Below are 23776 nucleotides of genomic sequence, written 5' to 3'. Positions count from 1 at the left end.
CCAGCATCTTTTCTGGGGCTTCTTGATCTGTTGGGTTTTGCCTTATCCAGGGTGTACCTCTTTCCAAGTTTTTGAACCGACTCTTTCTGGCTTGAAATTTCATGTCTTTCATACTTGCCTTCTAAGCTACTTGCATCCGGCCTGTCTCGTCAAAATGGCAGCGCTTTTCACAAACCACTCCAGTGAAAAGTCACCTTTCTCAGTGCCTAATCTTCTCCCAGGATATGGAGAGAGAGTGGGGCATAAACTGTTTTCCTCCACACGCTGCCCCCAGAGGACCCCTCAGTCTCGCTCACGTGGCCTGGGGGAGGGGGAAGTGAGCCGTCACTGCTGATGTGCGCTTTGTGTAAGGGAACTGGGCTGAACTGTGCGTAAGAAAAATGATGCAGATTTCAATTTTTGTGTGTGAGTGTGTACAAAAATTCCATTATCTCTAAACCACAGGAACCAGAACCACATCTGGCAAAGGAAATAAAGCCGGAGACGTGAGGAAAGAATAGATTAGGAGGAGCCTTGAAAACAGGCCGCCGCGTTTAGATTTGATGTGGTGGGAAATAAAAATCCCTGGAGGGTTTCTGAGCAAGGGAGTGATGTGATGAAAACAGTGATTAAGGAAGATGAAATGCAAGTGGGACAAATCAAAGGGAGGAACTAGGATCTGAGGGGAGGCAGTCTTCCGGGCGCTGGAAGGCAGGGAGAGCGAGAGAGAAAGCACGGGGATTAGTCACAGGAACCACGATTCTCTGTGAATTAACATATGCCACCCGGAAGTCACTTTACTATCAAGTCACCACCAGTTTTTTATGCTCTTACCCTATTTGGGAAGGCAAAAATAAACCCACAAGGAGCTGAATATTGTCATTAAAATGATAATAAAATTTCCTCTCTGTGAATATAATGGTTTAACTGTATGTGTGCCCTGCTGAGTAAATGAGCTTTACCGTGAGCCTGTAGAACGGTTTGCAGGGCAGAAATGGAGTTCAGAGAAATTTATATTAAGCCCTTATTCACCGAATAAACAAGCCAGTGAAAACAAAGCAATTTTTTTTTTACAGAGAAAGACAAATATCATATGATATCACTTATATGTGGAAAAAAATTAGACAAACATTTACAAACCACAAACAGACTGACAGACATAGAAAAGAAACTTATGGTTACCAAAGGGGGAAGGGGGCGCGCATGAGCAGAAGGGATAAATCAGGAGTTTGGGAATAACAGATACACACTACTATGTATAAAATAGATAAACAACAAAGATATACTGTATAGCACAGGGAACTATATTCAATATCTTGCAATACCTATAATGGAAGAGAATCTGAAAAAGAATATATATATATATATAATATACAATGTTTATATTTTATATATATATAAAGCTGAATCACTTTGCTATACACCTGAAACTCACACAACACTTTAAATCAACTATACTGAAAAAAACAAACAAACAAAATTCTTTAAAGCAGCCTCATGTGCATGAAGCCCATAGGACAGAGTAGAAATGGCTGTCCCCAAGGTGGCAGACCCAGCCCAAGAGTGCCCCAAACTCACTGCCCCACAGGACTCTGAAAGCATCCTTTACAAGTCAGATTCTACAGTGGCAGAAATCGGCAAAGAACTTGGGTTAACCAACACTATTTGCCAACGCCCCATGCCCTAAGCCATCATGTTCTCTAATTCTGGCTGCAATTTTAAATGGTCCAGAGACTCAAAAGTTATTTTCACTCCAGTTTAGATCTGGAAAGAGCCTTGGAGAATATCTAAACCTATAGTTGAAGAATATTTTCAAGCTGCACACAATGGAAATACAATGGATAAATATCAAAATGAGCTCCTTGGGTAGGGACTGCTGCAAAAGGCCCAGAATTCCACCTTCTCATTCTCTTCCTTTCGCTACCCTAGCCCCCCTCTCCCCCCAGCTTACACACGTTACGGCAGACCCTGAACCCCTCCCCAGGACCTTGGGGCTGAAAAGAAAGCGGTCTGCAAAACACTGCAGAGTCCAGTATTTTTGTTTTGTTTCCGCTTCTTGTGACAGATGAACAAATTGAAGCCCAGAAAGCTAAAATGGGACTTCCATTTCCAGCCACTAAATAACTCAGAAAGCTGCATCCTAGAAACCCCTACAATGCTGGCTAAATGCAAATATCCATTTAAATGCATCAAATGAACTCACAAAGGCATAAACTCCTCAATTTGAAAACGGCTATAACATATGACCCAGCAATTCCATGCCCAAGTGTGGACCCCAGAACAGTGGAGATGCACCACTGGGTCATGCAATCACTTTAGTAAATTGCAAACAGCATATTTTTTGGTGTGTGAAATAGACCAGACAAAACTGGATTATAGCTGCATAGACAACAAGGGTGAGTAATTATTCTGAGAAATTTTATTACACATACACTGTGTATACACACAGACACACAGAAATGTAGCACAGGCATGTGCTGGGTTTCCACGTAAAGTGTATGTTTAACTGTGGGTGTAGACAAAACATTTTGAAAAAATGCTATTTTTGAGAAGCTTTTGTATGTTAGTACAGGAAATGAACAAGAACACTCATCGAAGCATTGTTTATCATAGTGCAAAATTAGAAACAATCTAATTATTCATCAACAGGAGAATGGAGATAGATACAGATGGATAGATAGACAGACAGACTGACGTCTCTTCACAAATCATTACAATATATAGTAGTTAAAATGAACGGATCAGAGCTTTGTTGCTGAAACCTAATGCTAAATTAAAAAAAAAAAACAAGTTGCAGAATGATATGCACATTGTATTTAAAGTTATTTAATGTTTTAAAACATGCAAAACAAGAGTACCTACTGTTGAAAACATGTATACAGAAGAAGTATGAAAGCATGCAAATTCAGGACAGTGTTAAGCTCTGGGGTAGGAGGAAGGGAAATGGGGTTCAGGAGGAATCCACAAAAAACTCAGCTAGGTCTGACGCGAACTCATCCAAGTGTCAGGATTGCCTAGAACTTGATGGTGGCACACACCGTTCTGTTATTATATTCTCCCGATTTTTTGTTGTTGATTAAAACAATTTTTTTTGTAAGTCACAGATACTTACCTGAGACCGGATGGCTGATTGGTGGGGTCATCTGGAAGAAACCCAAGCAGGACCCCGAATCTGATGTCCAATCCAGTCTTCTTTCCACATGGCTCCCAATTCAGGATCTGTCTGCAAATGAAGGATTTACATCATTTTGGTGTTAATCTTAGTAACTTATTTTTACCTGAGAGATATTGTTCCTTACAGTCCATCAAGGCCACATCTGCTCTGGCCAGAAATAGCACAAAGCACACTTGCTCTGTGAGGCTGAGCTGCTGCTTCACAGTTTGTCACTTGGCTCTGTTTTCCAGCTTCGCTCATGCATTGCAACAAAATGCTGAGCCACGGAAAGGTCGGTAGAGAGATGGTCTAAACATGCAAAAAGTATACGCAAAAAAAGAGAGAGAGAGAAAAACAGAAAGAGGAGAGGGAGAATCATTTGCATGTGAGGAAATAGACAAAGTCATCAGTCACAAGCAAATTAACGTCAGAATACTGCTCAGGAACCATAAAACACACAGGGGGGTTATTTTAGATGATGGGAAGAACTTGAAATAATGGCATTTCATAGCCTTTAAGTGCAAATACACAATCTAATGGGAAGGGGTTTGTTAGCATTTTTTCTAGTCTATTTTAAGACAAAAACAAGAAGACAAATGATACCTTGGCAGTGACTGGAGAGTTTTTTGTTTTTTATAAATTTATTTATTTATTTATGGCTGTGTTGGGTCTTCGTTTCTGTGCGAGGGCTTTCTCTAGTTGCGGCGAGCGGGGGCCACTCTTCATCGCAGTGCGCGGGCCTCTCACTATCGCGGCCTCTCTTGTTGCGGAGCACAGGCTCCAGACGCGCAGGCTCAGTAGTCGTGGCTCACGGGCCTAGTTGCTCCGCGGCATGTGGGATCTTCCCAGACCGGGGCTCGAACCCGTGTCCCCTGCATTGGCAGGCAGATTCTCAACCACTGCGCCACCAGGGAAGCCCGACTGGAGAGTCTTATGCAGAGAGATTTATTACACCTTGGAAAGTTCAGGGCAGTGTTTTTTGTTTTTTTCAGTGGCTTAAAACAATAAAAGTTTATTTTTCATAATGAGTCCGCCCCAGGCTCTTCTCAGTATCATCATCATCTTAGCTCCAAACCCATGCTGATTGAAGCATCCACTCTGGAGAATTTTCGGATGTGATGGCAGAGGGGAAAAAGAGAGATCTCGAGGGTGTCATGTCAGCAGTTTAATCCTCAGCCCAGAAGTAGCACATGTCACTTCAGGGCAGTGGTTTTTATCATTGGATCCTTTATGCTCTTCAAGTTACCTAAGAGGCTCTTCCCTCTTTTTCTTCTCTAAGCATAACTTCCCGGTCAGCTTTAGCTTTTCAGGTGCGTGAACCAAAGCTTTCTGCTGTTGGAAAAGAAGAAAACTCTTGTAGTAGAGTGCCTGGAACAGATCTTCTCTGGAGTCAAGGAGTAAACTGTATATGATTATGTTTTTAGATACTTCTCACCCTGGAATGCCTACCTGTTATCATGAGCTATGAAAGTATTCTTTTCATACTGCTGGAGAAAACTCAGATCTGTGACAGAATTCCTCCTGCTGTCTCGAGAGCAAATAGAGCAACAACTAACATTTACTGAACACTTACTCTTCTCAGGAAGGCACTATTGCTAGCCCATTTTATAGATAAGAAAAGTGAGATACCAGAAGGTTAAGTAATGTCCCTTGGGTCACCCAGAGGAAGTGGTAGAGCCAGGATTTGAACCTAGGCAGTTGGTTCTAACAGCCTGGGCTTGTAATACATGCCACACTCTATCCAAGAGGTGGTATTTAAAATAAGTGAAGGCAACTATTGAAATGACAGCACCAGGTTATGTTAGGAGCCATGGGGCCTCTACTTCAGATACAGGGGGTCTAAGAGGGAAGTATTCACACACCAGTGAAGGTGACAGTGGTTTGATAAAAATCAGAATCCTTTCCTTAGGGCTCGTAGCAACCTAGAACATTAGCTTCAGGGCTCCTGTGTATTCTACCCTACCTAAGTTATGGCTAATTTCTGTTATGCCCCTCAACCCCCAGAGAATGAAAATGGAGATGGACTTGGAAATGATATCAGATAAAAGTCAGAAGTCTTAAGCTTGAGTTCCATATTGCCACTTACTAACTAAATGGATTCATTTTCCTCACCTTCCTCATCTGTGAAATGAGGAAAAGAATGCCTGCTACATAGGTAGTGAGAGTCGAATCAAACAGAGGCACAGAGAACTGTGATTGTACACATTCACACTGTTGACCCAGGAACTTTTTTCCCCTTTATTCCATAAGTCAAAGCAAAACAACAAAATGCTGTAAACATGTATGAAAGACTAATGTGAATGCCCAAAAGCCTTCTATTGTAGAATTAATATTAACCTTGGTTAAGTCATTTTCCTTTTTTTTCTCCCCATCTATAAGAGGAGGGATATTAATCACTGAAGTCTCTTCCAACTTTGATACTGTGTGATTTGTTTCATCCCAGATCTAGGAGAAGTGAACCAGAGTTTTTAAATGGTAGTTTGGCTACTTGCAGACCACCTTACCCTCTTAAGGTGAACACATGCCTAGGGTCCCACCAATCACACAGGATCCATGGGAAAATCTAACAGCTCCAAGATATAATTAATTGCCCCCAAGTTTACGTGTTAAAAAGAACTGGATTCTGCACCAGAACCAGGTGGATATCTGGTTTAGCAGGCAACCTGCTGGAAATGGGGGTGGTGGCATTCCAGCACTTTTGTTCTGGGTAATGCCAGACACATGAGGAATGCAGGACAGGACGACCTTTGAGGGAGCTTCTAGCCCTGTGATCTCATGTGACTGCTTCACTGATAAGTATCACTTGAAAATGATGTTGGGTATGACCAGGCATAGCAGGCTGGGAGCCAGAGACAGGTCTTTCCACAGGGAGACACGTCACATGTGGCAAATGTAACTTGAGGGAGCGACTGGAGTGCGGTCCTGAAGCAGCTGTGTGCCAGCTGAATGCTCTGCCGGCCCCTCCAGAATAGGGTTGACCCATTCCAGGGGAAGCCAGCCCCCTGGGGAGCCTACGTGCTATGGCCGAGAACGATGGGTCCATTCTCAAAGGGAAAGGGCATGATCAGTGACTCTATCAGATCGCAGGCTATTACATGGACCCTCCCCCAGCCATCCCATCCCAGCCTGAAGCAGATGATAGGAACAGTCACCTATGCAGCATGGGGCCCTGTCAGCAGCCTGGAGAGCCATCATAACGCCCGCAAGCTGAGTGGCCAGTACGGTCACAATGAGATGAGCATGGGTGGCCTCCCGAATCACCACGCACTGGACACCCATTAATAATTCAGTCTGTGCCTCTAGCAGGCCGTGCTCATCCCTGCCTAAGGGCCTCTGCACTGGCCGTTCCCTTCTGAAAAGCCTGGCCCCCGGGTCTCACACAGCTGGCTCCTTTCTGCAATTCAAGTTTTATTTCCAGTATCGCTTTCTTAAGCCTTCTATGCACACACCCTCCCAAACTCTCTATCGCAACACTCCATTTTATATTTCATATAGCACTTCTCATTATCTGGAATGATTCTGTTCATTTATTTTTCTGGTTTATTGTCTATTTCCCCTGTGAAATGTTCACGAGAACCAACATCTCCTCTGTCTTCTCCAATCTGCTGCTCTCAACACCTAGAAGAATATCTAGCAGATAATAAGGGATCAATAAAAAATTAGCAAAATTAATGCATTAGTTAATGAGTTAATTCTATCTAGCACAGGTGTGGACCGGCACAAAGAGGGCTCCCCTCTCTGTGCTGTGTAGCAGTGGTAAGATTTCACGGCTCCAGGGGAGCTTTCATAGACACCTCTCCCCATGTCATGAGCCATCCTCTGTCCTCTCCCCCATTAAAGATCTGAGAATCACTCTCCGATCCATAGGGATTGGCTCCCGACATCTATATTTTAGGAATGATTTTGGTTGCAAAGTAACAACAGTAACAACAACCTATTGTAGTGCACTGTAATTTCAACGAAGGGGTTATCATTTTTCTCAAGAACAAATCAGGAGGTGTTGGGTCCGGTGTCAGTGTGGCAGCCCCACTATAAAGACATCTTGGCTCTCCCTCCTTTAAAATCCCTGCTCCTAGCACACAACTTTCATCTGGTGCTTGTCACATCACAGTCACAAGACGACTGCGGCACCACCAGGCATCATGTCTGAACTCCAAAGAAGGGGAAAAGCAAAGGGAGAAAGAGCCGTGCCATGTGAATTTGTTGTTCCTTCTTATTGGGAAAACAAAAGCTTTTCCAGAATCCATATCCAACCCCCTTCTATTTACATCTCCTACCTTAGTACTGGGTCACAAGGCCACCCCCTAGACCAGTTCCTGACACAGGGCAATGAGATCACTGTGACTGGTTTATACTGTCACACTGCATCCCCAGGGGCTGGAGAAAAAGACTCATTTTCCATGAGATCAAGGTGTTGCCACACTCTGCCGAACAAACCGATATATCACAACTAAATGGCCTAGAGTGGACATTTCACCCAAAATTAGAGCTGAGGCTCACATAAACTGAGAGTGAAAAGCAGATGCCTTGAGCCACCATGCTTCTGAAGTTTCTGAAGCTTTGGCTGTTCCAAGTGTTTAAATTCCATCAGATGCTGAAATATCTACCCAATATATTTTCTTTTTTTTTCTTAAGCTGGCTCAAAGACAGTGTCTGTTATTCAAAACCAGAGGGTCTTCGTTACAGGAGCATCTAACTACCAGCATCCTGCGTGGCCCGTCAGGCTGCGCTGTGCGGCTGCTGTAGGGTGTTAGACAACCCATTCCTATCTCCCTCGGGAACGACAGCCCTTTGGACCAAACACTCTGCTCCCCCTGCGGTGACCCAAACACTTAGACGTTACGTCATCAGCCTGACAACCTCCCCCTCTTCACCTTCAGACAGTATTTGCTGAGATCCCCAGTGTACAGGGAGGCCCGCTGGGTACTAAAGGCCTGCCTTGTGACAGAGGGATGGGGTTTGCGCAATAACACCCATACTAACTAGTGGAGGAGATGTCACATCTCACATCCATGACAAAGGCCGAAACGTATCAGGCCTTCTGACTGTGAGCCCAGTACTTTCTTTTCTTTTTTAAGCCATCTGATTCTCCGGGACACACACACACACACACACTCTCTCTCTCTCCCCCTTTCGCTCACATACATGTACACAAAAAACAGTCATCCAGACCCTCACAATTAAGAAAGATCCTAATGAGTGAAAAGCCTGGCCAGTCCAGCTTAGGATTCCACCCCTGCTAATCAGCCACAAGGAATATATGGTGGAGATTATAAGAATTGTCACACAAGTTATCTAGAGAGAGATCTCTGCAGGTCTCTTGCTCTATTTCCTATAAATTTATTCTAAATTCTTTCCCAATGTATATATCTCTTCAACTTATGCAAGTTTTAGACAGGATTTCTCAAAATGTGTTGCTTGCAACTTACAGGTTTACATGGACAAATGGTTCCCTAATCAGATGACTTTGGAAACACCTGATTAAAGGAAGTTCTTTAATTCTTGAAAGGCATTGCAAAGCCTTCTTCTTGAAAGACATTGCAAAGCCTTCAGTATTCCAGAATGCATGATGAGTAGCTACAAGAGGGATGCCGTGTGTGGCATCTTTCAAATTTCTTTAACCACTGAAATTTCTCCCTTGGTGTATGTTGAAAGGCTGGTGATGCAAGAGATAAGCTTTGGGAAACTGCTAGGGGGAGGGGCACAGAGGGGAAATCCTAGAAACTACTACCTCTTTTAAGTACCAAGAGACACAGCGTATGAGTTGGTTAAGTAGGCCCCGTGCCATTTTATGGGTACCCCTAGTGGATGTCAGCAGATAGTTGGAAATGCCACTTAGTCCACTATTCCCAAGTTCTACATCGCAGCTGCTGTCCTGGGTGAAAAGCACATTAGTCTAGGGGAGCGTGCACCTGTGTTCTTGGGCTGATCACGTTATTTCCCTGATCATCAGGTTTCCCTCCTTCAAAATGAGCACACTAGACCGCAGAAATGACACCTGCTTTAACACTGTTCACACCATCTAGAAAATGAAACCAGAGGGGTAGGAACCAAAACCCATTATTTTAGAATACTGATTAATAAATCAAAGACGGTGAATATGTAATCTGCTGTGATTTTTAAAGACTATTGTCTTTTTTTGGCTGCACTGTGCAGCTGGTGGGATCTTAGTTCCCCAATCCCCTCGGCAGTGAAATATGAGGTTCTAATCACATCCCTGTATCCTACCTCTGTGAAAAAGAAAATGGTCTTCTATGTGTCCAAGGCAACAAGAATATTAAAAGGCACATGGTGTAGTAGGGGAAAAAACCTAACAAGGGCATCAGAAGACCAAAATTCTAGTCAGTCTTCAGACAGCTATTGTTATGAGTTGAACTGTGTCCCTCCACCAAATTCATATGTTGGAGTCCTAACCCCCAGCACCTTAAAATGCAACTCTCTTTTGGAGATAGGGTCCTTATGGAGGTAATCAAGTTAAAAGGAGGTCATGAGGGTAGGCCCTAATCCAATATGACTAGTGGACTTCTAAGAAGAGGAAACTTGGACACAGACACACCTAAGTGGGAATATGATGAGAATAGACCATTGAAGATGGTCCATTGATAAGCCAAAGAGAGATGAGGTCTGGAACAGGTCCTTCCCTCACAGGCCTCAGAAGGAACCAACCCTGCCAACACCTTGGTTTTGGACTTCTAGCCTCCAGAACTGGGAGTCAATAAATTTCTGTTGTTTTAGCCACTCAGTCTGTGGTACTTTGTTACAGAGCCCTGGCAAACTAATACAGCTGTGTTCTTGGCTAAGTCTTCTAATATCTCTGGGTCTCAGTTTCCTCACCTATAGCATTAGGGGGTAGATGACCTTTGAAATTGTTTTTATCTCTAGTGGTTAATGGTTAAGGATGAATATAGCCTCTCACTAGTTCTTCTGAGATATAAACATGTACCATCTTCTGAGAAAAGCTTTCCCTCTTGTCTACAGAACAATGGATTACAGACAAACTGACACCATCTTTGATAATCCTGTCTGGCCATCCTAATTTATATGTCAGTAATGACTTTGGGAAGCAAAATAAGGAAGAAAGGAGGGTCAAAGTAACTCTGATGAAAGGCTACAAACAGATAAGTTCATCCCTTTCTACAAGAAATTCATCATTTGAAAAAACTGGCTTATAACAGATTCAAAGGAGGTGCTGGGGTGGGTTCAGATGGAAAGAGCAATAACAAATGTAAGTTTCATGACGTGGTTCCCCATGGCAGAACCTCTGTAAACAATAAAAGCACACATTTTGTGCTCTCTTCACAACTCATTTCTGGGTGTTCTCTCCCCCTCTTCCTCTCTCTCTCTTTCTTTCTAGTGTTTATCATGAAAGAAAATATGTTTCAGGCACAACTATTGAACTTCTGGGCGCTACTATCCTGTACCATCTCACCAAAAAACCAGTTAATAACAATGACTTTGTGCAACCTTTATTGACCTCACATCAGTATTATCATCTTGGTATAAATCCCAGGCTATTAATGCACCTTCAAAGCCTGGAATATAGTATTAATGCCAGAATCATAATTGGTAAGAAGAGCATTTTGGCAACTGAAATTGCAATTCTAAATGCTATAAAACAGAGCTGATGTGCTAGTTCCCCTTCTCTTTAACTCACTGAATGTATACTCTCCTGCCAAAGGAAATATGAAGATAAGCATTCTAGTCTATGATATGATTTTACCATCATTAAGAAGCAATGATAGGGTGACCTTCTTAAGAAGCAGCTGGCTGTATTACATTAATATCGTAGCATCAACTATATCAAAACAAAAATCAACATACCTGGCAAGCATCAATCCCATATTTAAATGGACAGAGCTTGTATTAGTCAGGGTCCGCATAAGATGGAATACTCTAATTAGATAATTCAAAGGCTTATTTACCAAGGAACTTCTTACAAAGGTGTACTCAGGTTGAAATAAAACCACAAGGAATTATGGGCAATAATCTGGGGCTGGGAGCTGAACCACTGTTACCAACCCTAGGTACAAGGAGGCAAGGAGGAGGGGTTGGCAGAACCTGGAGAAAGAAAGCCATATAGAGAAGACTGCCTTGAAAAGAGTAGTGGCGTTCCATCTAGGGACCTTGCCCAAGGTGTCCCCACAAGGACGGAGTAAGGAGAATAAGTACCCTGACCTCACTCACCCCCTCCCTTCAGTGTTCTGCCAGGGCTCTCCACTGATCAGATTCAATCAGAGACAGAACAGGGTGCCCTCTGCCGTGGTCCATAAGAGTCAGCCTCTAAAGACCAAGGTGAGTAGATCTGGAGGGGCAATTGGATGACATACAGCAGAGTGCTACATAACCCAACAAACGCATAGAAATATTCGTAAATTTTGTAAGAGCAGAAAATGTCTGCTCTTGTTCACCATTTTATCCCCAGCTATGTCATTCCAACACCAATTTTCCAATTCTCTGACACCGACTGGGTGCCCAATAATTTAATTCAATGTGACATTAACTACCCAGAGTTAGCACAGACCCCAGAAGGTAAGGGCTCAGTCCCACTTCAGACACCAGATGCAAATGAGGTCCCCAGATGACCTTCACTTCTGCCCAGCCGACTATAAATCTGGAGGTACCCACAACCCCTACTCAGGTTCAGTAATTTGCTAGAACAACTCACAGCCCAGGGAAGCTCTCTACTTTCTATTACAGTTTTATTATCAAGAGTACAACTCAGGAACAGCCAAATGGAAGAGATGCATAGGGCAAGGTACAGGAGTAAGGAGGGCACAGAGCTTCCACACTCTTTTCAAGTGCACCACCCTCCCAGCACATCAACGTGTTTACCACCCTGGAAGCTGCTAAATTTACTAAATCTTTGGCCATTAGTGCTTGAACTCAATCTCCAGTCCCTCTCTCCTTCCCAGAGGTTAGAGGTGGGACGGAAGTTCTACTCCTCTAGTCACATGGTTGGTTCCTCTGGGGACCAGCCCCCATCCTGAAGCTTTCTAAGTACCCCATCTATAGTCACCTCATTAGAATACAAAAGACACTCCTATCACTGGAAATTCCAAGGATTTTAGGTGCCAGGAACCAGGACAAAGACCAAATATATCTTTTTATCATGTCACACCAGCACGTTGTACCACAGTGTCTGGCACGTAACAGACACTCTGTATTTGTTAATAAATGATACAGTCTCCAGTGGGTCACTCTAAAGTTCTTTCTCCTTTCCTTCTTTCCTTTTGAAAGATTGCTAAATTTTTTAAGCCAAAACTATACATGGCTTTAAGCTTCTCCTTCCCCTCTACTCAGATAATCTAGAGAAGACAAACCCTGACTGGCTTCCAGAATCCTAGGGCATTTCACACCTCTGATATCCAAAGCACAGGGAGACTCAAAGGAGAAACATTCACACAAATTTTTTAGAGATGGAACCTAAACTACTGACATACAACCTGCCCCAGTCTCCTCAGAGTCGCATCCCTTCTTGTCACCTTCACTACAAACAGATTCTGTCGTCCTAAACGGAAGTAGGAAGCTAGGGCTGGGCATTTGCTAGAGGTGGTAGGCTATTTTTGCTTATATAATATATTGTACAACATGCCACCAAAAGGACTTTATTATGTTTTGGATAGTTTCCCAATGATACGAATCCCACCTTATACTTTTAAAATCCCAAGGTAACCAGCATTTTACATGTCAGGGAAAACTGGATCTCTACCTGGAGAAAATCTGAAACCAGGGATGAAGAAAATGCAGAACATAGTAGAGATATTCTAAATCCATTAACAGGAAGAAAAACCGCCAAAAACCCACAAAACTGAAAAACAAACAAATCCATTCAAGGCTGATATGCCTTGAAAATAACAGTATGAAATTCTAGTTTATGTAGCCCATCAAGTTCTCAGGGCAGCACCCTCTCGTCCGCCTGCCTGTAAGCCTCACAAGTGTCCTGTTCTAATAAATCACTTCTTATCTATCAAAAAAAAACAAAACATGAGGGTTAGGGGAGAGCAGTGAAGTTTTCCATCCCTCAGCAGACCTAGCTGTCAATGGGATGGACTGTCGTGAGGCTTCTCTACAGCAATAGCCTCCTAATATTAACAAAATGAGCCAAGTTCTATGACCAAAACCTGAAGCCTCAACCTAAACAGTTATCCAAAGGCTTGATCAGGTCCCTTTGGAGAATATTTTTAGGCTGTTCACACACCCATGACCCATCTTTCTGGGGAAAGGGGCTCCTGAATTTCCTCAGCTGAGTGTCCTCTCTGGCCAGTGCATCCTCTGTGCACGGGACACCTCCTTTGATCAACAGCGTCATTTCAGGCACTGATCAGAAAAGGCGTCCAAGAACAGATTGTGATCACTTGCAAAAGCTTGCTAGACACACCTGATAGTGGAAAGAAATGCCTAAGGCAGTTGTCCTAAACCGAGTTGATCATTCTAAATGACCTAGGGGGAAGGGAAGACGGGCATGGCCAGAGGTCGGTGGAAAGAAAGACAGTGAGAGAGAACTGAGTGGATATCTGGGCCCACCCAAGTGTACGGAATCATATCTGGAGGTGGGGACCAGGTGTCTTTTTTAAGTCACACCGACCTACCCCCACTACCACCCCATCATACAATGGAAGAGACACAAAATTTTCCTTTTCATATCTGTAAACAATACACTGGATTGGTTAGACTGGCATTACACGGGGAACTTTTGCAAAATATACATGTGCAAGACCCTCCTTACCTACCCACCCACCTCACCATTCTGAGAAACCTTACGTGGTGGCACCCTGTGAATTTTGCAAGAAAGAGCTCGCTAGGTCATTTCAACCCTCTCCCTCCTCCCTTCATCCTGCCCCATTGCCAGTTGAGATCCACTAAACACTAGTTCCCTATAACACTCAATTACCAGAAAGAAATATATTTGGGTCACATATCTTAATTCCCTGCTGACATACCTTAATGGAATTAATATTTAACAATACACACTTGACTTAGATCAGAAATGCCTGATAAAGGTTATCTACTTGAATTTTACATTGTTATACCTTCTGGAAAATCATTTTCAATCGTCTGATACATTACTCAACATCCATTACATAAACCTTCACAAAACACCATGTCTAACAAGAGATGGTCCCCCCCAGCAGAACATGTCTGTGTCTTTCTAACAGACAGTGATAATGAGATATTGCAAGCATTTGCCCTGATGCCTCAGATGCTAGAAAATAAGCCTTTAAAAAAAAAAAAAAAAAGCAATAACTAATACTGGTGAGGATCCTTGGAAATGGCTTGTAGGACAGTGCTATCGATAGAACTTTCTGTGATGCTAGAAATGTACTATATCTACACTGTCCAATTCAACAGCCAATAGGCACATGTGGCTCGCGAGCACTTTAAATGTGAATAGTGTGACGGAGGAGTGAATTTTAAATATTATTTAATTTCAACTAATGTAAATTCAAATAGCCACACGTGGCTAGTGGCTATATGGAACAGCACGGTTCTAAGGCCACTTTTTATATTTAAACTTAGAGTTAATACATACGCATAAGTAATACATACGCATAAGTGAGGTGACACAAAAATTTTATAGTAGTTTCAACTTAGGTACAAATGTTATGTGTAAATTGTAAGAGTGTCCTCAGGTTTTAGTAATATTATTCAAAAGGATTTGTGCATTTCCAGGGTTGACTATAGAAACTTGGCTGCTCTCAATAAAAAGCAAGCTCAGGTCATCTCTCTGATGCAGCCTGATTTAACCTGACGTGCCTTTTGGCCTGGGCTGTTACTGCTGGAACTGCTGGGACCTGATGGCAGAATAGCTGACCTTCCTCTGAGCAGGGCCACCATAACCCCTCTGAATGGCAGGGCAGTGACATTTACTCTCCCCTCAGCTAGGGACCCTCCCCTGTTCCAACCTCACCTGGTAAAGGGAGGGCAGGAGGTGGCTTTAAGGCTTTGTTAATTCACACCTGGAGAGTGCGTTCTCTTTCCAGTGAAGGGTCCAGTAGGTTTGCAGGGTTTCTCAACCTCGGCACAGTGAGACTTTGGGCCCTATAATTCTGTTATGGGGACTGTCCTGTGCATTGGAAGATGTTTAGCAATATCCCTGGCCTCTACCCATTAGATGCCAGTAGCATGCCCCCAACTCTCCCAGTAGTGCCAACAAAATATTTCTGCAGACATTGTCAGATATTCACTGGGGGACACAAAATCACACCTGGTTGAGAGCCACTGATCTAGACAGTAAGTTCCTGGACTATGGGTTTCTTAATAAAGCAGACCAATCTTAGTTTTTTGTTTACTTTTTAAAATCTCTAGTACCTAGCAGATGCCTGGTATGTGATACACACTCAATTAAGCATTGCTTGGATGCATGAATAAAAAGCCAACATTATTTAACTTTTTAAATATCTCCCCCAGTGCCTAGAATAGTGTAAGACTCAATCAACAAATGTTTTCTGGTTTGTTACTATTGTTACAGGTTTAAAAAAAGTAGGAATTCCTATTAATGACTATTTCTGAGGAAGAAAAATGATGGGAAAAATACATCTTTTTTTCATCCCTTAATGTACATGAAGCAATTTCCTGGCCTGTTAGGGTTTTTAGGAAACAGAGTAAGTCCAGAAACATAGTCTCACCAGTTCCAAATTAAGTACCATAATTGTCTGTGCATGAGGAACCAGGCCTCCATCACCTCTTAGTCTCTGTCTCTTCACTGAAGTTGGTCCGGGGGCTGGGGTCAGTAGGATCCCTTCCTCACTGATTGGTGGAGCCAATCATCGCCAGTGCCAGATATGATCCCCAGGAACCCCTGCTGCCAGGTTCCCTGCATGAGAAACATTGATGGCTCAGGTCAGTTGTAAGTTCCTGAACATTTAAGCTGTGCTTGCCAGCACGTGATGCTTTTACCTCATTTGTCACAATCAAACACCAGAAAAATAAGCCTCCTGTCTAATTAAAGCCAAACCTTTGCACCTAAAACTTCGCAGATCTTTTACCTCCATGTACATATGGCATATGGCATAGCATTGCAGAGAGAAATTAAAGGCATTGCCACTATGTACAGATTTAAACCAATGATACATTCAGCATAGTCTAGCCTACCCTGTTTACCTAAACAGTTGATGGTATTTTGAGCTTCTTGGACAAGATTCTTTTATTTAATGGGAAATATCACTCTCTAAGTTCCATATTGCTGGCTGTACATTTAAAGAACTGCTTTATTCAAACAACCGAAATCATTAAGTCACACTGCTATTTTACTAGGGACAAGGTCAGAGCATTTATTATAAGTAGAAAGGAAAAAAGAAGTGCAGCTGGTTGTAAAAACCCTCACTTCCCTCAGAGCAGTGACTTGCTGGAGACATATTAGAATCACCTGGGCAGCTTTTTAAAATCCCAAGGGTCAGGCTACAAACCAGACAAGTTAAATCAGAATCTCAGGGTAGTACTCGGCATTGCAAATTCTTTTATGTAAATGTTTTATTTTAGAACAGCTTTAGATTTATGGAAAATTGCTAACATAGTAGAGCGATTTCCCATATTCCACACACCAGTTTCCCCAGTTATTAATATCTTGCATTAGTATGGTATATTTGTTACAATGAAGGAGCCAATATTGACACATTATTATTATTATTATTAACTAAAGTCCACACTTTTTTCATATTTCCTCTGTTTTTTCCTAATTTCCTTTTTGTATTCCAGGATCCCATCTCGGATTTACATTTAGTTGTCATGTCTCCTTAGGCTCTTCTTGGTTGTCACAGTTTCACAGACTTTCCTTGTTTTTGATGCCCTTGACGGTTTTGAGGAGTACTGGTCAGCTATTTTGTAGAATGTCCCTCAATTGGGATTTGTCAGCTGTTTTTCTCATGATTGGACTGGGGTTACATGCTTGGGGAAGAAGACCACAGAGGTAGAGCCATTCTCATGACATGACATCAAGCGTACATACATCAATATGACATCACTATGGACGCTGATCCTCATCATTTGGCTGAGAGAGTGTCGTCAGGTTTCTCTGGTATAAAGTAGCTCTTTTCTCCCCTTTCTCATACTGTACTCTTTTGAAATAAGTCACTATGTTCAACTCCAACTTAACACATGGGGAATTCTATTCCACCTCCCTGAGGGTATAGGATCTACATAAAATTTTTAGAATTCTTTGGTACAGAAAATGTGTCTATTTTCCTTCATTTATTTATTCAATAATTGATTCATATCAGTATGGACTCTTAAATTTAGTTTCTACTTTGGGTTTCAACCCTACACTACTTCATTTATTTTGTTGCTTACCATTTCCAGCCTTGGCCATTGGGAGCTCTTTCAGGTGGCTGTGTCCCTCTGACACATCCCCATCACTGTGTTGTTGTTGTTTTTCTGAGCACTTTCTTTTTGGCGCTATAAGACGCTCCAGGCTCATCTTGTTTATTTTCTACCCTAGTCCTAAAATCAGCCATTTATCCAAGTTCCGGTTCCTTTTGTGGGAGAATAATATTAGAAACCAAGATCTGGGTGCTAGGTATGCTCATTGCTACTGGGGTGTCATTGCCTCTAGGTCCTCTCAGGTGACAGAACAAGGAAGTACAAATGTATGTACACTAACCCATGTATATACACATATCTATAAGTATTTCTATATATAACCATATGTGTTTATATTAAGCTAACATGAGTCCATATTGATGTCTCCAACTCTAATCTGTTATCACATGGATGATTCCAGCCTCCTCCTTTTACTTATCTGTAATCTCCAACCAAACTTGGCTCCCACCATTGTGCATGCATTTACTTAATTGTTGAGTTTCAGTATGCATGTATAGTGGCATTAAAATCATTAATCTGTACTCCCCTGGGACATAGCATTATCAACTAGGGTAGAGTGCTTACATACAGTTCATTTTGCCTTTAGTCTTACAGACTCCACTCATTTCTGAGATTACTTAGGTCAGCCCCTTTTTTTCTCCACACCTTTCAGTGAGGGTGTTTAACACATTTGTAGCACAGTTATATTGTTTTATCACAATTCTGCATTTCATCCTGGCATACCCAACATACTAAATGATTTTTTAAATTTGCATACATTAAGGTTCACTCTTTATTCTATAAAGTTCTATGGGTTTCTGACAAATGCATAATATCATGTGCCCACCATCACAATTATCATATTTCACTCTCTTAAATAATCCCCTGTGCTTCACTTATTTCAACCCTTTCCCATTTTCCCTAAGCTGCCATAGAACTAGAACAAATAATCTTAAAATTTGCATGGAAACATAAAAGACCCCTAATATCTGAAACAATCTTGAGAAAGAAGAACAGAGCTGGAGAAATCATCCCCTCCCCGACTTCAGACTATACTACAAAGTTATAGTAATCAAAACAGTATGGTACTGGCATAAAAACAGACACATATATCAAAGGAACAGAGAGCCCAGAAACAAACAAACAAACAAACAAACCCACGCACTTATGGTCAATTAATCCACGACAAAAGATGCAAGAATATACAATGGAGAAAAGATGGTCTCTTCAATAAATGGTGCTGGGAAAACTGGACAGCTACATGTAAAGGAAATTAGAACATTTTCTCACACCATGAATAAAAATAAACTCAAAATGGATTAAAGCCCTAAATATAAGACCTGAAACCATAAAACTCCTAGAAGAAAACATAGGCAGAACACTCTTTGACATAAATAGTAGCAGTATTTTTTTTATCTGTCTCCTAAGGCAAAGGAAACAAAAGCAAAAATAAACAAATGGGACCTAATTGAAAAGCTTTTGCACAGCAAAGGAAACCATCAACAAAACAAAAAGACAGCTTACTGAATGGGAGAAAATATTTGCAAATGATATGACCAATGAGGGGTTAGTATCCAAAATATATAAACAGCTCATACAACTCCATATCAAAAAACAACCTGATTACAAAATGGGCAGAAGACCTGAATAGACATTTTTCCAAAGAAGACATACAGAAAACCACAAATAACAAATACTGCTGAGGATGTGGAGAAAAGGGAACCCTAGTAAACTGTTGGTGGGAATGTAAATTGGTGCAGCCACTGTGGAAAACAACATGAAGATTCCACAAAAAACTAAAAACAGAGTTGCCATATGATCCAGCAATTCCACTCCTGGATATATATCTGAAGAAAATGAAAACACTAATTTGAAAAGATCCATGCACCCCAATGTTCATAGCACCATTATTTACAATAGCCAAGATATGGAAGCTATCTAAGTATCCATCAATAGATGAATGGATAAAGAAGATGTAGTATATATAAAAACAATGGAATACTACTCAGCCATAAAAAAGAATAAATTTTGTCATTTGCAACAACAGGGATGGACCTAGATGGTATTATGCTTAGTGAAAAAAGTCAGAGAAGGACAAATATTGTGTGTTATCACTTATATGTGGAATCTAAAAAATAAAACGAACTAGTGACTATAACAACAAAGAAACAGACTCACAGATATAGAGAACTAGTGGTTACCAGTGCAGAGAGTGGGGGAGGGGCAATATAGGGGTATGGGATTAAGAGGTACAAACTGTGTATAAATTAAATAAGCTACAAGGATATATAGCACAGGGAATATAGTCAACATCTTATAATAACTATAAATAGAGTATAACCTATAAAAATTTTGAATCACTATGTTGTATACCTGAAACTAACATAATACTGTAAATCAACTATACCTCGATAAAAAATAAAATAAAGTAAAATTAAAAACTTACTGGCAGGGTTTTGGTAAAAGCAACAGTTTGGAATACCCCAGCATAGGGATGAGCATGTAGCAATTGACCAATCAAAATGAGTTCCCTTTTCTCCATTTTAAATGCTTTCTTGACTGTTTTCATGGTATACTCTGACCATTTTATTCCAAACATTATGAAGGACTGGCATAGTTATTATTATGAAATATCTCCCAATAGATGCACAAACATGCAAGATGGGTTATAATCTAGAGTTTTGCTTCTCTTGGAAACTGACTACCTAGAATAAAGAAGTAAGCCTATTTGACAATCTTTTTTAGAAGGGAGTGATTCATGTTGAATCCACAGGAAGTTAATACTGGTCAATTTTTTAACTATTAGGGGAAGGGATGAGAATTTACTAACTTCATGGAAACAATAAGTAGCAAATAGCACATATGATTTAAAAAAACAGGGGGGGTGAAAAAAGTGATGTGTTCTTTTTTTTTTTTTTTAACAAGGCAAACAGGAAATTGACCAGGAAGAACTTTTTTTTGAAGCAACAATGGATCTTTTTATGACGACACCTTTGTACTTTTAAATTTCTGGACCCTTGTTTCACTACACTTTTACATAAGTGAGATTATTAGGTAAAAATCATAAGCAGTTTAAAGATTTTGGCATAAATCTTGTTTTCCAAAAACCCATCCTTCATTCTTCACAGTAAAAAATACATACACAGGCAAGCAAGCAAGCGACAACAGAACTAAAAGCCAGAAAAGGTGAAAAGAGGGAAAAATAAAAGAACTGCATTTATCAGGTCTTTATGCTCCAGGCATGCTAGGAATTACACACGTTTCAATTATTTAATCCTCATGACATATTTATACGATTCTTACTTTATAGATGAGAACTGAGGACTCAGAAAACCTAAGTAACTTGCCACATATGGTTCACATGGCAGAGACAGGAAGCCAAGTGTGCCTCAAATCCAAGCCGTCTAGTCCTATCTCAAAATCATTGTACCATAATGCTCTAACTCTTTAATTTCTGAAAAGGGGAAACAGCGTGGAAAATTTTTTAATTTCCCAAAAACACTGCCAACGTTCCTAGATATTTTATAAACTCAATCCTAAATTCTGCTTATTTTCTTGTATGGATAGCCTAAGAATTCCTTTAGCAGTTCTGAAAGGAAAGAAATCACCCTTCATTTCTTGTAAGATACAGACAGGTGCATTGTCACAATGACCTCCCTAAGACAGTAACCCTCCTCTTGCGTCTCCCCAGTAGTCATTAGTGAATCCCAGAGCCCTTCATTCCTGCTTTCAAAAGATCTGCCAGCCCAGCAGTAGTGGCACTAATGAGACCTGGCCATGGCGTAACAGATGCCAGTGACTCACGGGAGAGAGGGGCCAGGTCTAGCGATGTCTCTCCCTCTTGTTGCAAACATTAAGCCCAACCAAATTCTTCACAGTAAAACTGATGATGAAACTCACAGAAGGGAAAATGTCAGGGGGTCAGAAGTGGTCACAGAAACCACTGTAGAACCCAATTAAAAGTGGGGATTTTCCAGCTTCCCTGTGACAGGTATTTGTGTGTACTTTCCCCTCTCGTTTCCCCAAGGAGAGGTGGTGAAATATAAACCAAGAGTAGGAAACACTGCTCTAAGAAAGGAACTTACAGAATTTACAGTAGTGGGTGCAAAGCAAATTAATTAGGAGTAATTAAAGATACTCTAAGAGAAAACAACCCTCTGTCAGGTCAACTAGGCTGAGATGGGGAAATGGTAACTGTTAAATTTTAGAGATTTTATTCCCAAGAGAGAAATAGGGCTGTCTCCCCACACTCATGCTGAGAATCTCAGGTGGGAGTGTTTTGAAAGCCACTTGTCTAGGGTCTGATCTTCCATTTTGCAAGTCCAGAAATTCAATTTTGTCCACATATTCAAAGCTACTCAGGTTCTCAGGGACTTTCATGCTCACTGACTTATAAGATCCTAAAACACAAAACAGAATGCCAAAGGTGTGAGGGTTCTTTTCACTTATAATATTTTTGTTTGTATTTTTAAAATTTAAAATAGTGGACAAAATTTTTTATTAGTTATAATACTAATATCAGGGAACCCTCCTGTACCAGCTAGCTACCGCTGTATAACAACCATGTCAAAACTTAGAGACGTAAAACAACAAGCATTTGTGTTTTCTCACACATCTAAATTCAGCAGCGCAGTTCTGGGCCAGGCTCAGCTGATCTCTCCTGGTCTCACACAGGCACTTGTGGTCAGCTGGTGGTTGGGCCATAGGCGGCTGATCTAAGATGGCCTCACACACATGTCTAGTGTTACGTGGCAATCAGCCATTGCAATATGAGTGAATGGGCCTTGTTTCTCATCACTGAGCAAGTTGGCCTGGGCGTGTTCCCATGATGGCTGTGCAAGGTTCAGAGATGCGGAGGAGTATTCAAGACCTCATGAGACCTAGGCTTAGAACTGGCACACCATCACTTCCACCAAATTGTACTGGCCGAAACAAGTCATAAAGCCAGCCTAGATTCAAGGGGTGAAGAAATAGTCTCTACCTATTAATGGGGTGAGTCACAAAGTCACATACATGATATAGGAAAGGAAATCATTACAGCTATTTTAGCACCAATCTTCCATACCTCCCTTTCTCAGGTTCTTAGAATCTGAATTAATAAGCAGAGGTCACTTGATAAATACAAAATCAAATCTAGCTGGATAGTGCCCCGGGGTTATTTCAACCAAGCTTCAAAAGAACTTGATCAACTATACTTGCTTCAAATCCAAAATGTACCGAAACGCCAGATTGTCCCTTTCCCTCTCCTGCCACACCCACACGCCCCAAATGTCTACTTGGAGATTATCTCTCAGACTGGACTCTTTCTGCAGATGCCTGCCACTAAACCCTTCCATTCTGCATTGTTCTTTGTTGGTTTCACTCTTCTGGTGACACCTGTTTTCACATAATAGATTTACTTTCTGTAGTCTCTACAATAATTACTATTTTAGGCTTTCAGTCAATAAAAATTTAATTGCTGCTAAAGTTGATGCAGGAAAAGATAGAGGAAAACATTCTTCATCTCCCACCCCCTCCTCAGGGGTATCAAGGCAACAGCACTCCGGAATCTGGAAGGAGAATCCTTTTCTTTTTGCTTTCATTAGCTATTGCTGTAACGACTGGGAATTTCTGGCCCTATGGTTCATAATTCAGTGGAAGAGCCCAAACATCTGTGGACCACAGGTTTCCTGCATACACAGGGACATTTCCTCAACTCTACCGGAACTGAAACCAAGTTATTTTGCAGAAATTCAAGGAGCTCAAACCCTGTGAGAGTAAATTAGCATTTAGGTATTCGACACGGCTTTGGGATGAGTCTTTCAGTCGAAATTAGTTTTCTAGGCCGCTATTCCATTACACGGTGCCCTCCTTAGGAGAGCCCAAGGGAGAAATTTCTCTCTGATCTCAGAATGGGAAATAGTTGGGCTGCTTCTTAGTACTTGGAGTGGTTTTGTGCTGGCTGTTACTACAGATAATGTAGATCATGCATATGAGGGTATCTCCTTGGTGTAGCGCCTAATCTGAGACCCACTTCTAGTTAATCTATAGGACTTTGGGTGTGAATTTTAGATATTAACCTCACACCTGACTTTGCCTTATCTTTTCTAGTTCTATATACTCTCTATTCTGCTTCCCTCATTCAATTACTTTTATTTTTTATTTTTTTGGTCCTACTTAAGATACTTATATAAACAGATTTAAATGCCCTTCAGAGCTTCAGAGACTAAACAAGCAAACAAACAAATAAGTGCCAATTTCTCAAGAAATGTATAATATTTTAAACACTTTAAAAAATTCTTCAATTTAATCTATTTTGACAGAACTCTCCCTTTTCAATTTCAGATACTATGGCTAAGTTAATCATCT

The 23776-nt window shown here is 41.3% G+C and overlaps 1 long non-coding RNA gene across 12 annotated transcripts in view; it reads right to left on the bottom strand.

Annotated features, from left to right (window-relative positions):
* Positions 1–23776, bottom strand: part of LOC132367087 (uncharacterized) — a 155821-nt gene that overhangs the window by 52049 nt on the left and 79996 nt on the right. For 9 of the 12 annotated variants that reach the window (XR_009503668.1, XR_009503672.1, XR_009503675.1 and 6 more), the window contains 4 exons: positions 15760–15947; positions 3737–4465; positions 3279–3442; positions 3092–3202 (listed from right to left, as the gene is read on the bottom strand). This is a non-coding gene — a long non-coding RNA (uncharacterized LOC132367087). The remainder of the gene's footprint in view (positions 1–3091; positions 3203–3278; positions 3443–3736; positions 4466–15759; positions 15948–23776) is intronic. The other 3 variants (XR_009503667.1, XR_009503666.1, XR_009503676.1) reach the window with 3 other exon arrangements.

Source organism: Balaenoptera ricei, chromosome 6, assembly GCF_028023285.1.
Source record: "Balaenoptera ricei isolate mBalRic1 chromosome 6, mBalRic1.hap2, whole genome shotgun sequence".
Classification (NCBI taxonomy): domain Eukaryota; kingdom Metazoa; phylum Chordata; class Mammalia; order Artiodactyla; family Balaenopteridae; genus Balaenoptera; species Balaenoptera ricei.
Note: the sequence above shows the minus strand (reverse complement) of the source record. Positions and strands in the feature narration are given on the sequence as shown.